Source organism: Bos indicus, chromosome 15 (assembly GCF_029378745.1).
Source record: "Bos indicus isolate NIAB-ARS_2022 breed Sahiwal x Tharparkar chromosome 15, NIAB-ARS_B.indTharparkar_mat_pri_1.0, whole genome shotgun sequence".
Taxonomy (NCBI): Eukaryota; Metazoa; Chordata; class Mammalia; order Artiodactyla; family Bovidae; genus Bos; species Bos indicus.
The window spans coordinates 73107971-73123877 of NC_091774.1; the positions used below are offsets into that span (position 1 = coordinate 73107971).

General features: G+C 42.4%; 1 long non-coding RNA gene across 1 annotated transcript; it reads left to right on the forward strand.

Annotated features, from left to right (window-relative positions):
- The first annotated feature begins 6543 nt into the window (after positions 1-6543).
- On the forward strand, positions 6544-8602 carry LOC139187181 (uncharacterized). Its single transcript, XR_011570793.1, has 3 exons — positions 6544-6718; positions 7200-7337; positions 8389-8602. It is a non-coding gene; the product is annotated as an uncharacterized lncRNA (long non-coding RNA).
- Positions 8603-15907: the final 7305 nt, after the last annotated feature.

Consider the following 15907-nt stretch of genomic DNA (forward strand, 5'->3'; position numbering starts at 1 on the left):
GGGTACACGTGTCTCTTTCCCTTCTGGTTTCCTTGGTGTGTATGCCCAGCAGTGGGATTGCTGGGTCATAAGGCAGTTCTATTTCCAGTTTTTAAAGGAATCTCCACACTGTTCTCCATAGTGGTTGGACAAGTTTGCATTCCCACCAACAGTGTAAGAGGGTTCCCTTTTCTCCACACCCTCTCCAGCATTTATTGCTTGTAGACTTTGGGATAGCAGCCATTCTGACTGGAGTGAAATGGTACCTTATTGTAATTTTGATTTGCATTTCTCTGATAATGAGTGATATTGAGCATCTTTTCATGTGTTTGTTAGTCATCTGTATGTCTTTGGAGAAATGTCTGTTTAGTTCTTTGGCCCATTTTTTGATTGGGTAGTTTATTTTTCTGGAATTGAGCTACAGGAGCTGCTTGTATATTTTTGAGATTAGTTGTTTGTCAGTTGCTTCATTTGCTATTATTTTCTCCCATTCTGAAGGCCTGTCTTTTCACCTTGCTTATAGTTTCCTTTGTTGTGCAGAGGCTTTTAATTTTAATTAGGTCCCATTTGCTTATTTTTGCTTTTATTTCCAATACTCTGGGAGGTGGGTCATAGAGGATCCTGCTGTGATGTATGTCGGAGAGTGTTTTTCCTATGTTCTCCTCTAAGAGTTTTATAGTTTCTGGTCTTACGTTTAGATCTTTAATCCATTTATGATACGGGGAGGGAGGTGGGAGGGGGGTATAGGATGGGGAACACGTGTATGCCCATGGCGGATTCATGTTGATATGTGGCAGAATCAATACAATATTGTAAAGTAATTAGCCTCCAATTAAAATAAATACATTTAAATTAAAAAAGAAAAAAAGAAAAGCTATGGCAAACCTAGACAGTATATTAAAAAGCAGAGACGTCACCTTGCCGACAAAGGTCCATCTAGTAAAAGTTATGGTTTTTCCAGGACTCATGTACAGATGTGAGAGTTGGACCATAAAGAAGGCTCTGCTGCTGCTGCTGGTAAGTCGCTTCAGTCGTGTCTGACTCTGTGCGACCCCATAGATGGCAGCCCACCAGGCTCCCCTGTCCCTGGGATTCTCCAGGTAAGAACACTGGAGTGGGTTACCATTTCCTTCTCCAATACATGAAAGTGAAAAGTGAAAGTGAAGTCACTCAGTCGTGTCTGACTCCTAGCGATCCCATGGACTGCAGCCTACCAGGCTCCTCCATCCATGGGATTTTCCAGGCAAGAGTACTGGAGTGGGGTGCCATCGCTTTCTCCGTAAAGAAGGTTCAGTGTCAACGAATTGATACTTTCAAATTGTGGTGCTAGAGAAGGTTGTTGAGAGTCCCCTGGACTGCAAGGAAATCAAACCAGTCATTCCTAAAGGAAATCAACCCTGAAAATCCATTGGAAGGACTGGTGCTAAACCTGAAGCTCCAATACTTTGGCCACCTGATGCCAAGAGCTGACTCACTGCAAGAGACCCTGATGCTCTGAAAGACTGAAAGCAAACGGAGAAGAGGGCAGCAGAGGATGAGACAGTTAGATAGCATCATGGACTCATGGATATGAATTTGAGCAAACTCCAGGAGATGGTGAAGGACAGAGGAGCCTGGCATGCTGCAGTCCATGGTTTCACAAAGAATCAAGACATGGCTTCGCAACTGAACAACAATAGCCATGGAAATTCAGTGAAATGAAGTGTTTATCTCTTAGCAAAGTTTCTAGCCTATCATAAATGTTCAAGAAATAATAGTTTTGCTTTCTTTCATTTTTTTATGTTTTGGCAGCAATCAATTTTAGGTCCAAAAATACCATCCAGAAAGTCTTCTTAATGCCAAAATGTCTAAATAGAAAGTAAAACACAAAGGAAAGCCTGTCAGAATTATATCTGACAAAGTTATTTCATTTTGGACCCCATCAAAACAATATATTTTTGTGAATGCAATTTTTTTCCCACTTTCTTTCAGGTGCTTTGAATTTGGGGATATGGAAGTCTGTTGCAACAGAAATGCTTTTACAAAATTGAGTCCATATATACATTTGAAGAAAGACACTGAAAATTACATTAGTACATTGATTTTTCTGTGGAAGTAAAATGTCTGTATAGCTGACACAGTAATTATAAACAATCCTTCTTCTATTCCCCAACTCATAGCTTATATACCTATGTCTACATCTGTACTTATTTTCCTGAAAGAGTTAATCTTCTCCTCCCAATCCCACCCAGTTCCACCAAATGAATGAGCAGTTCACTATTTTTTTTTTATTCCCAGTGGGGTCTGGCCTATTTCATGTGGTCACGATGGACATAGGTTCCAAAGAATCCCACTGGTCCATGTATCACAGAGAGGAGCTTCTAATACAAAAGTGCATAGAGAGTGCTTTTAGATTTTCAAATATCCAGTTTTAACTTGAAAGCTGTGCACATTTGCTCTGGGAGAACATAACAATGGCTTCCCAACATTGTTCCTTTTTTCGATATAGCCACACTTGAAAGGAACAGAGTTTCTTTAGCAACAAAAGCATCCCAAGGACTCAAGGTCCTCAGTGTTCACATCGCAGAAAGACTGCATGTGAGAAGAGGCTCTGTTGTTTCTTTTGAATATCCATTGTTGCCTCTCAGCCCACCTAGATCAGTGTTGGGTGGAGGACGATCTTTCTAACTTGAGACATCGGGTGAGACAGGAGAAAAACCAAAGAGATTTATCATCTTCCCTTCATGATGTACCCTGACAGCAAAGTGACCCAGGCAGTTAAGAAGCATATTGTACATGTAACAATTTAATGAGATCTTGAAGACATTGGTCTCCAGTGAGCATTTCACTGAGAAATTTCTTTATTAAATTGTTTTTATAGGTAAATCTTTCCTCAAATCCCAATGGGAGCTTGCTACATCTTTCAAAAGTGAATGTGAACTCACAATCAGAAATTCCTCTAGTCAAGTATGAAGGCTGTTAAACAGAAAAATTTTTTCCATGAAGGAAGCCTCATCTTTTCTTAGTGAAAATAGGTCAAAATATCTACCCTCTGAATTCAATTTTTAGAAAATATGTACAATCCTGTATGAACAAATCACTACCCCCATTTCAGAAGAGTGAGAGTCATTGAGTGGTTATCTTTCATTCATTCATTCAGCGTATATTTACTGAGTGTCTACTATGAGCCAGGTACTAGTCCAGTGAAATGAAAACACTAAAAAAAAATAAAAAAATAATAAAAAGCAAAAGCAAGCCCTGCCTTTGTGAAGCATCCAGTCCAGAAGGAGACAGAAAATTTAAAAAATAAACAAAAACATATAATAAACAAAAAACACACATATAGTACATTAGAAGTACAGGTATTTGTCAGAAGAATATTCAGCCAGAGGGGACAACCAGTGCCAAGGCCTTAGGACAAAAGCATGACTGATCTGAGAACAGCAAAATAGCCAGCGTGTCTGAAGCAGAGTGAAGGAGAAGGAAGGTAGCAGGACGTGAGGTCAGACTGGCCAGGAGTGTCTTGAGGTTAGATGCTGTGCTGGGCTTAGTCACGTCTGACTCTTTGTGACCCCATGGACTGTAGCCCGCCAGGCTCCTCTGTCCATGGGGATTCTCCAGGCAAGAATACTGGAGTGGGTGGCCATGCCCTCCTCCAGGGTATCATCCCAACCCAGGGATTGAACCCAGGTCTCCCACATTGCAGGCAGATTATTTACCAACTGAGCCACCAGGGAAAACCAAGGGAAGCCACCAGGGAAGTCAGGAGGTTACTGTTAGGATTCTGGTTTTCACTCTGAAAAAATGAGGATCCAATAAAGAGCTTGGGGTAGAGGAGCAGAGCTGTCTGAATTATATGTTAAAGAATCAATCTGGGTGTAGGGATGAAATAGTATCAAGTGCTGTGTCTTCTTGGAAGGCTCACATGATATTGCAAAGGAGCTGTCTTACTGTGTACTTCTAACCTTCCTGTATTCATTCGCCCACATTTACTGAACATCAATACTCTTACTGTGGTGCTGGAGAAGACTCCTGAGAGTCCCTTGGAGAGCAAGGAAAACTAAGATTTTCAAAAATGTTATCATCCATATACTAATGAAAATAACAAGAGCTCATACTTATTGAGAACCTCCTCTATAATCAGCTCTACCTATTTCCCAAACACTGCCTCATAACACTTTTCCTCTATTGAAAAATAAAAGATCAAGGAGGGACTTCCCATCTCATAACTAGCTCAGTGATTATGCCACTCAAAAATAACTTGGGCATATTTTTCAAAAATAAAAAGCCTCAAGACCCTTCTATCAACCTTTACTTTAAATAATAATAATAGGATCCATATTCTAAATGTTTATTGTTAGGATCTTCTTACTCAATTTGTTGTTATCTGTACACCAAATCATATAATGTTTTGAATATAAAAATATTTAAATAATGATTTTTTTTTCTCTAATTTTATTTTATTTTTAAACTTTACATAATTGTATTAGTTTTGCCAAATATCAAAATGAATCCGCCACAGGTATACAATTTTAAAAAACAGGCTGAGAGGTGTTAGTTTGCCCAAGGTCACAGGGCTAAGGAGTGTTGAAGGCAGAGTTATGCCTGAGCCTGTACTGCATCCATAGTGCTGCTGCTGCTGCTAAGTCGCTTCAGTCGTGTCCAGCTCTGTGCGACCCCATAGACGGCAGCCCACCAGGCTTCCCCGTCCCTGGGATTCTCCAGGCAAGAACACTGGAGTGGGTTCCTATTTCCTTCTCCAATGCATGAAAGTGAAAAGTGAAAGGGAAGTTGCTCATTCGTGTCCAACTCTTTGCAACCCCATGGACTGCAGCCTACCAGGCTCCTCCGTCCATGGGATTTTCCAGGCAAGAGTACTGGAGTGGGGTGCCATTGCCTTCTCCAATCCATAGTGCAGACTCAGATTGAAAATGAAAGGCTCTGAGAGGTCAAGTCAGAGGTAAAGTTACCTGTTGGATTGTATTTAATTCCTGTTTAACTCCATTTAATAGTCCCTTCAAGTGTCTTTGACTCTAGAATGGAAATATCAAGACGGTTTGAGGACTGTAAGTGGGGGGAGTGGGCAAGTTTCTCTGGCGGCTTTTGGTTGCATGGGGAACGAGGAGCAAAGGACACAGCGATAGTGACTCCGTGACAGAGCGACAGCAGCAGGGCAGCAGGAGGACCGGTCACCCAGTTTGCAGAGCAAAGGCAGCATGTCAGTTCTGCTAAGCCCCAGAAACACAAAAACAAGCAAGATGCCCTCTTGCTTCTCATGAAGCTCTGAGCTGGATGTTCTCTACTTCTGTTAGAGCAGTTGACTCTCTCTCTTAAATAGGGGCTTATTAAAACACAGAGTGCTGAGCCCCACCACCAGCGTTCTGATTTAGTAGATCAGTAGGGTGGTGCTACAGAGAAGGCGATGGCACCCCACTCCAGTACTCTTGCCTGGAGAATCCCATGGATGGAGGAGCCTGGTAGGCTGCAGTCCATGGGGTCGCGAAGAGTCAGACATGACTGAAGCAACTTAGCAGCAGCAGGGTGGTGCTGAGAATCCCGAAGACACAGGAGCCTGTGGACTATAGTCCATGGGGTCACAAAGAGAAGGACACGCCCCAGTGATGAAACAGCACAGAGTTTGCATCCTCAACAAGCCCCCGCTCCAAGGCCCCAGGTACACTCTGAGAGAACAACTGATTCCAGGACTAGCTGCTTCCCAGGACGGGTCTCCCAGGAGAATGTTTTCTGTCCATTTCCACTATTTCTAAAAATAAGAGGCTCAAAATCTTAATCTGAACTTATTACCTCTATGTTCCTGGTAATATAGTAACAGCCACAGTTCATCTATCTAGGCCATAGATGTGCTGGGCACATTACACTTATCACCATCTTTTCACCCTCAGAAAGAATCAAAGACAGATTTGCTAATCAGCAATCAGCGCCTGATTTGAGAACCTCGGGGAGGTCAGGAGTTGACGAAATTCATGTAGCTTGAGAAGTGTAGAGGTGGGATCTAAATCTCTGATTCCAAAGATTCTGTATTTTTCACTTTGTCTTATTGCTGAGACCAGTCCTTTTGAAGGTGGTGGCTGGAGGTGGAGGCCTGTGAGACAAGTGGCTTGTTAAGCATCAGGAAGCCTCAATGAATAATTGATGGAATTTCTTTTTTTCCTCTTCCTGCTCATGAGGAAAGCACCTCATGTGCTAAAAAAGACTGCAGCTCAGACAGAGCTAACAGTGGAAAAAAAAAAAAAAGAAAGGTGGCCTGCTGCTTCCCTAGTGGCTGGGAACTTTGCTTTCCAACACCTGAGTGGCTTCTGGAATTCAGCTTTCAGCCCTACCCCCACCATCTACCCACGAAGTGGAAGCGAACGGCCACTGGGACAGCATCCCAGAGGCTGTGGGCAGGACTGTATGTGAGCAGCACCACCCGCAGGAGAACAGGGATAGATCTCCCTCTGTGATGCCTGCCTAATACCCGTCCTGTGCTGGTTGTCATGGTGACAAGGGCGGTGCTGGTGCAGGTGTCTTATTGTGACCGGACACGTGTGACTCAAATGATGAGGGGAATGAAAGAGGATCGGCCCCGCGGCTCCAGCAGCAGGGCTCCGGAGACTGTGGTGCTCCGAGCAGTGGTTAGAGGATTGAGAAGGCTGAGGAAGTACAAGAATCCAAGTCAGGTCCTCTGCAGGGAGGCCCCCACCTCCACTCACCCCACATGGCTTTCCCCAGCTGGAAGCTTAAGGAGACATGTTTGGAGGTACAGGCTCCAGACTTGTCACTGTTGATTAGAAAAAGTGCCTTCCCAGCCTCAAGAAAGGCACATATGTTGTTCTAACATTGCCTTCACTTTCTTACCAACTCTTCGTTCTGCAGAGAAAGCTAGGAGTGACCTAGGGGGCAGAACAGAATTTGCACTGTCTTTCTCTATGAATCAAAGTGAAGTGGCAAGAAATGGGAAAACGACCCCACAAAACCAAGCATGCTTTTGAGTACGTGTGTGTATGTGTGTGTGTGGAGTGGTTTTGCTTGAAAGACAGTTTCTGGTTTCTCAAGTACTGGAAGTTATCATTCCAGCTGGCTCCTGGGGTGGTTTGGAGGAGTAAGAGAAACTGGATTTATAAAATTGAACGTGACCTTCCTTTTGAAGCTGACCACTGGCTGGTTTCCTGCAGCCAGTCCCTTCTTGCACCAGGTGTGCCGACTACCCCTCTCCATTTCATTTCCATTTCCTCTCTCAGCTCTGTCAATGGGAAACATAGTCATATCTGGCCAGGAAAGGAAACGGAAAACAGAACCACAACATGCTGAGCGTAATTAGTGTGCTCGGCATTTGATGAACACTTTCTCATGAAATCCAGACAATACAGCACTTGGAGGTAAGTGCGACCATCTCCATTTTACAGATAAAGACATTGGACTTCAAAGAGTGTAAGCAAAGTGCCCTAAATCAGAGACAGAATTTGGATCCATATTTAGGCTTTTCTTATCACCAAACTTCAATTTTTATTCTGACTACACTGTTGCATCACCCTGTCCCTCAAACTGACAGAAGAAAATGTTCTCATCTTACTTCTGGTAAATTTGACATTTAAATGGCAAGAGCGAGAATCTTGCTAATGTTTGAGGCCTTGTCCCAGAATGCTTATCCCAATCTTTACTATTAATAGTAACTAGTATTTGTTGGATGATTTTACTATGTCCATTCACAACACTGTAGCATAAGGAACATGTTTTAAGAATTTGATTATTTTAGAGATATGCAGACGTAGGCTTAAGGAGACCATTTGCCCAAGGTCCTACAGTTTATAGAGGTCTGTGTTAGAATCTAAATCCAGGTCTGTCTGTTTTCAGAGTAGAACACTTATTCCCTATGCTGTGCCTCAAGGCACAGTTCTTATGAGCTCCTGGGAGATAGGAGAAATAGGAAAGGGATTTTAAATTTTTTCTGTTGCTTGTCATGGAAATAAATCATGTGAGTTTGGGGCTTAAGGAAGGGCATTTCAAGAAATCTCAGAGCCTTTCCTGTGTTATCTTTTATACATTTTATTTTCTTTTGTTTGAATTATGGAACGTTCCCAGTGCCTATTGTTTTGGGCTGGATGCTTAAGCATGGGCAACCTCAGTCTGCAACTGAAATGACTTTCACAAAAGCTTTCCTTCCAGGATGCGCTTGATAGAGATCAATGCACTTAATATTCATTTCAGGCTAATTAGCTAAAGCAAGGGTCCCATGAGCACCAAGAGCCAGGAGAAGGGACAATTCAGGCCATCTTTGTCTAATTCCTCTTTAAATGCTAATAGCTTTGAGATTATTCTATTAACAGGCAGTATCAGAAAAGGAATAAAAGGACTTGTTTCATTTAATAAAGGGATCACGAAATGGATCAGAATGTTTATAACAGCCTGAATAATTATCTATTCATTTAGGTCAAGCTGCTGTGGGCATCAGGAAAACATAACTAAGAAGAGCCATTCGATTTAAGTATCGCCTGCAACAGGGCTTCGTTATGAAACGACCCCTGATCCCTGTGCTTCACATGTCTGGTGGGAAATAGATCAGCTCTGCAACAGTGTGAAGACCCCTATCCTTGGTGCCCCAGAACTGCAACTCACATATTCTAATATGTCAAATAAAATCTAGGTTCTAATGCAATACATGTTACTACCTAAATAATGTGTTTCAGAAAGGGGACAAAGGAGGCCCGGATCTCAAAAACCAGAAAGGTGTGTGTCCACATCCTGGTTTGTTCTTAATAACCCCACATACACCCACCCCAAAGGGTGAGAGTTGCGCAGTGTTACAGCTCTCCCATTCTTTATTAGGATGCTAATTAGGCAAGTTACCTAAGGGTTCTAGGCCTTTGTTTTCTCTTAGGAAATAAGCATTATGATAGTATCGAGCTTGCCAAAGTTGTTGTATGGATTAAATTAGATAATAGATGTGCAGAGAGATTCAGCCATAGTAAATGTACAATTTTGTTGTTCAGCCACTAAGTCACGTCCAACTCTTTGCCACCCCATGGACTGCAGCATGGCAGGCTTCCCTATCCTTCACTATCTCCCTGAGTTTGCTCAGATTCATGCCCATTGAGTCGGTGATGCTATCTAACCATCTCATTCTCTGCCACCCCCTTCTCATCTGCCTTCAATCTTTCCCAGCATCAGGGTCTTTTCCAATGAATTGGCTCTTCACATCAGGTGGCCCAAGTACTGGAGCGTCAGCTTCAGCATCAGTCCTTCCAATGAATATTCAGAGTTGGTTTCCTTTAGGATTGACTGGTTTGATCGCCTTGCTGTCCAATGTACAATGGATGGTGGTCATTATTTCCTGGCTCATCTGCAGAGGTTGGCTCTGACAGAGACACCTGAGAGGGCCAAGGGCAAGGTGATTAGCTTAAGAGTTTAGGCACTTATTATTCAAGAGGGATCTGTCCCAGTAAGTAGGTCCTGCCAAAGAAGATGGATTATGCTCTTGTTAGGTGAATGGTGACATCAATCTATTCTTGCTTCTGCTGCTGCTGCTAAGTCGATTCAGTCGTGTCCGACTCTGTGCGACCCGATAGACGGCAGCCCACTAGGCTTCCCCGTCCCTGGGATTCTCCAGGCAAGAACACTGGAGTGGGTTGCCATTTCCTTCTCCAATGCATGAAAGTGAAAAGTGAAAGTGAAGTCGCTCAGTCGTGTCCGACTCTAGCGACCCCATGGACTGCAGCCTACTGGGCTCCTCGGTCCATAGGGTTTTCTAGGCAAAAGTACTGGAATGGGGTGCCATAGCCTTCTCCAATCTATTTTTAGGACTTTAATTTTTGGCTTTCACAGAGAGTAAGAAAATGGTCCAGCCAGCCATCTGGGAAGGAAGTTGGGAAAACTCGGGGGAGTACCTATGCTCCAAGTGAATAGGCAGTGGTTATTTTAGTTGTTCTAAAATGCTCTGCCTTGCCTAGGGTTGGCTGCTAAATCATCAGAAGAGCTTCTGAAAAAATGCAGATTCTGGTCCTAGTCCAGGTCCGCTGAATCTCCAAGGGGTAATGCCATTGGAAAATGACTTTCCTAAAATTTTCTCAGGACACAGGACAGATTCTGTGAACTAGTTTTTAGAAACCAGTGAGATAAGGAAGTGGATGAAACTGGACCTGCTACACTGAAATGTCACCTTGATGACGGGGGGACCTTCCTGAATACATTCTATGTATCAGCTTGCAGTCAGATCTCAAAGGGAATACATCTGAGGCCAACTAACATTCATTTCACAAAACGCCCACTGCCTATGTGTCTTATTTCTGCCTTCATCCACTAATAAGCTATTTTTTAAAATGGGGAATATAAGATAGCTCTTAATGATATCCTACTGATATCCCATCAGGCCTGCTTTCTCTGGACCCATCTCTTGCCTACAAATGTGAGAACTGAAGTAATGCAGAAGGAGCTTTCAAGCTGGCATGTAAAAATCACCTCGTTATCACGACTAGAAACCTGGGCATGACTGTTTGGCTTCCCCAGCAAAGGGCCACTGCAGCATATGAATAAACCAAGAATCAGGTTGAAATTTTTTTAGATGTTTCCTCAAAGTGACTAGAGAAGGTAGAAAATAAATATATTCAAGAGTAGAGCTACTGGATCATAAGTCAGGTATACGGGCAACTTGGGCAAACACCGCCTAGAAGCTTTCCAAGACAATGGAACAAATGTATCCTCTCTCCAGCAGGCATGAGAATCCCAATTCTTCTACATCTTCAACATGATACAGGCTCTTCAGTCTTCTTAATTAGCCATTCTGGTAAGCTTTTTGTGAGATCTCACTGTGGTATTAAATTTTCTTTTTTTTTTTTTAATTAATTAATTTATTTTACATGGAGGCTAATTACTTTATAATATTGTAGTATTTTTTGCCATACATTGACATGAATCAGCCATGGGTGTACATGTGTTCCCCATCCTGAACCCCCTTCCCATCTGCCTCTGCATCCCATCCCTCAGGGTCATCCCAGTGCACCAGCCCTGAGCACCCTGTCTCATGCATTGAACCTGGACTGGCGATCTGTTTCACATATGGTAATATACATATTTTAATGCTATTCTCTCAAATCCTCCCACCTTCACCTTCTCCCACAGAGTCCAAAAGTCTGTTCTTTACATCTGTGTCTCTTTTGCTGTCTCACATATAAGGTCATCATTACCATCTTTCTAAATTCCATCAGTTCAGTTCACTTCAGTTGCTTCGTCATGTCCGACTCTTTGTGACCCCATGAATGACAGCACGCCAGGCCTCCCTGTCCATCACCAACTCCTGGAGTTCACTCAAATTCATGTCCATCGACTTGGTGATGCCATCCAGCCATCTCATCCTCTGTCATCCCCTTCTCCTCCTGCCCCTAATCCCTCCCAGAATCAGAGTCTTTTCCAATGAGTCAACTCTTCACATCAGGTGGCTAAAGTATTGGAGTTTCAGCCTCAGTATCAGTCCTTTCAATGAACACCTAGGACTGATCTCCTTCAGGATGGACTGGTTGGATCTCCTTGCAGTCCAAGGGACTCTCAAGAGTCTTCTCTAACACCACAGTCCAAAAGCATCAATTCTTCAATGCTTAGCTCTCTTCACAGTCCAACTCTCACATCCCTACATGACCACTGGAAAAACCACAGCCTTGACTAGATGGACCTGTGTTGGCAAAGTAACATCTCTGATTTTCAAAATACTATCTAGGTTGGTCATAACTTTCCTTCCAAGGAGTAAGTGTCTTTTAATTTCATGGCCACAATCACCATCTGCAGTGATTTTGGAGCCCAAAAATATAAAGTCTGACACTGTTTCCACTGTTTCCCCATCTATTTCCCATGAAGTGATGGGACCAGATGTCATGATCTTCGTTTTCTGAATGTTGAGCTTTAAGCCAACTTTTTCACTCTCCACTTTCACTTTCATCAAGAGGCTTTTGAGTTCCTCTTCACTTTCTGCCATAAGGGTGGTGTCATCTGCATATCTGAGGTTATTGATATTTCTCCTGGCAATTTTGATTCCAGCTTGTGCTTCTTCCAGTCCAACGTTTCTCATGATGTACTCTGCATGTAAGTTAAATAAGCAGGGTGACAATACACAGCCTTGACGTACTCCTTTTCCTATTTGGAACCAGTCTGTTGTTCCATGTCCAGTTCTAACTGTTGCTTCCTGACCTGCATATAGGTTTCTCAAGAGGCAGGTCAGGTCATCTGGTATTCCCATCTCTTTCAGAATTTTCCACAGTTTATTGTGATCCACACAAAGTCAATAAAGCAGAAATAGATGTTTTTCTGGAACTCTCTTGGTTTTTCAATGATCCAGCGGATGTTGGCAATTTGATCTCTGGTTCCTCTGCCTTTTCTAAAACCAGCTTGAACATCTGGAAGTTCACAGTTCACATACTGCTGAAGCCTGAATTCTATATATATGCGTAAATATACTGTATTGGTTAAATTTTCATTTCCCTGATGTGTGATCATTTTACATGACATGCCTATTATGGGTTCTGCCTATAACTCATCAATTTCACTCCTAAGTATACATGCAAGAGAAGTAAGTACGTATGTCCAAACAAAAGTCATTTCAGTCATGTCCAACTCTGTATGACCCTATGGACTATAACCCAGCAGGCTCCTTTGTCCATGGGAATTCTCCAGGTAAGAATACTAGAATGGGTCACTATGCCCTCCTCCAGGGATCTTCCCAACCGGGGATGGAGCCAGCATCTCTCATGCCCCCTGCATTGGCAGGCTGGTTCTTTGCCACTAGAGCCACTTGGGAAGCCCCCAAAGACATATATAAGCAGCTTTATTCATAACAGCCCCAAACTGGACACAATCCAACCGTCTATCAACAGAAGAGTAGATAAACAAAGTGGAGTTTACTATCATGCAATGAAATATACACAGCAAGAAAAATTTTAAAAACTACTAAAATGTGTAACATCATGGATATTCTCATAGATATATTGAGGGATAAAGGAACAGATGCAAATGAGTATGTACTGTTTAATTCCTTTTATATAAAGTGTATGAACATAACATAGTAAATATTTGGATAGCAATCAAAGTTGGAATAATAGTTAGCTCAGTTGACAGGGCATGTGACTGGGGCAGCCTTCACGGGTGCAAGTGTCGTAAGGCTCCACACTTAGAAAGGTCCTTTGCTTACTTTAATGCTCTGCTCTCACCATGTTGAGATTCTTAATGTTCTTGAACAAGGGGGCCTAGGTGTTCATTTTGGACTGTGAGCTGTAAATGATGCAACCCACGTGTAATCGACTAAACAAAGGCATAGGGGAACCTCCCACATGCTGGAAATTTTCTGTATCTTGACTGAGGTGGTATTTACATGGGTGTATGTATAATGTTAAAATCTACCAAGCTATATACATAAGACTTGTGCAGTTTATGTAAATTAATAAATTTTAACAAAGATGTAAGAGAATAAGTAGAACATATAGCAATGTGAAGAGCAATCATGCTGGGATTGCCAGAGGCCCTCCTGCACAGCTCTGGGAAGGACTCTAATAAAAGTGGCTCCAGATGTAAAAAGGAACCTGGAGTGGATGTTAATAAATGCTGAGAGAATCTACTATGTGTCAGACATCATGGATATCATTTTATCTATTCTAAATCATTAAATCTTCCTAGCAACCTTGCAAGACAGATAGAATTAGGCAATTTATAGGTAAGGAAAAGGAGGGTCAGAGAGGTCAAGCAACTTGTCTGATGATGGACTGTGTGAGTGGGCAAACGGAGTTTCAAATCCAGTTCCATCTGCTTCATAGGCACATCTTTTCATCCCCATTGCAGTCCGTGCGTGCTCAGTCATGTCCGACTCTGCAACCCCATGGACTTTAGCCCACCAGGCTCCTCCACCCATGAGATTTTCCAAGCAAGAATACTGGAGTGGGATGCCGTGTCCTCCTCCAGGGGATCTTCCTGACCTGGGGATTGAACCTTAGTTTCCCGAGGCTCCTGCATTAGCAGGTGGATTCTTACCACTTGAGACACCCATTATGTCAACTTGTAAAAACCTCCTCAGCATGTATCTGAGGAGACAAAAAGGCTGACCACGTTCCAAAAATATTTCAATGTGACATAACTATTCAGAGATGAGAAACAATGTGGAGAAATCCTTTTACTGCTCTTGCAGGTGTGCTGTGCCCTCCCAGGGCATGAGATTTGATTCTACCCAGTAAACATAACTGTAGGTATTAGCCCTGGAAATACAATTAACCATCACAAGTATTTGACTCAAGGACTTGGTTCAGCCTCTAATTCTACAGCTTGCCGATGGGCCATAAGAAATAAGCATTGTTATGTGACCTTCAAAACATGACAGATGAGTAGCAAAATAAATGATTCATTTAATGGGTTTAGATATACAGGGCCTTCTTTTGCTTCAGCATTGAGGTCTTATTTATGGCCTGGTCTTAACTGAGTTTCTTTGTGTGGAAGCTTTGAAAAGCCATTATGGTCAAAACCTTTTGCAGGATTTATTATTAGAACGCTTTGAAAATTTCTATGTAGAAAACAGAAGCAGGGGAACTATTATGTCTGTTATGTGGCTGCAAAAAAAAAATTCACTTAAAGAATAGATTTCTGAATGTTTGACACTGTGGAAATAATAAAAATGGGAAATAATCTATACTTAATGTGATTTAAAACATATGCTTTGTAGGGTTTCATGAGACCTTTGAATAATTTTTATCCAATGTATTAGTCAATAAGGGCTTCCTAGGTGGCTCAGCAGTAAAGCATATTTCTGCCAACGCAGGAGATGAGGGAGACACAGGTTTGATCCCTGGGTCAGAAAGATCTCCTGGGGGAGGAAATGGCATCCCACTCCAGTATTCTTGCTGGGATAATTCCTGAGAGAGAGGAGCCTGCTGGGCTATAGCTCACGGGGTCACAAGAGTCGGACCCGGCTCAGCAGCTGAACATGAGCACTAGTCAATAAATCTGTACTGAGTTATCTTTACGGGGCTTCCCTGGTGGCTCAGTGGGGAAGAATATGCCTGCAATGCCAGAACCGCTGGAGGCTTGCATACAATCCCTGGGATGGGAGGATCCCCTGGAGAAGGGGAAGGCAACCCACCCCAATATTCTTGCCTGGAGAATCCCATGGACAGAGGAGCTTGACAGGCTACAGTCCATAGGGTCACAAAGAGTCAGACATGACTGAGCGACTCAGCACGCAAGCAATACCATATTTATACATATGTCAGTATGCTGGGGATTCTTACGCACGTGAGATGGATGAGATACACATCTGACCTTCTGGATGATAAGAATAAATAATGCTATATAACATGTATTTACATGTGCATAGCACAAAAGATGGTGTAATAAATGAAAGAATTATAGCATCAAGAGAAAGAATGATGGAAGGATCAAGTCCTACCCCTTATCTGTGTCAGGAAAATTAGTGATTGCCAGAAATACAATGGAATTGCCAAACAATATAAATTAACTATGTGGGCAGTATGATTCCTCTTATTTTTCATTTTCCTTCAGGCAATTTTTGGGACTATTCATCTTAATCTTTTATCCATGTCTCACTCTCTATCTCTATCTCTAGTCCATAGTGCTTTTCCCTTCTCTTTCCTCACCTACATCAAAATTCCTAGGAGAAATTAAGGAGATACCCAGAAGGGGCATGAAATAACTGTGTCCTAGCTCAAGACAAAGCCTGGGTATAGAATGGATTTAGAAAAGGACACAATAATAGCTAGTATTTATTAAGCACTTATGATGTACCAGGCTTCATTACAAGCTCTTCGTGCTTTAACTCATTTACTCCTCGTTACAATCCTGGGAGGTGGTACTATAACCATAGCTACTTTAAGCATGAGAGAAATGAGGCAAAGATTGCTTAAGTGAAATGTCCAGTCACATCATATGCTCGTAAGTGATGAAGCTGAAATTCAAATTGAGGCAGAAT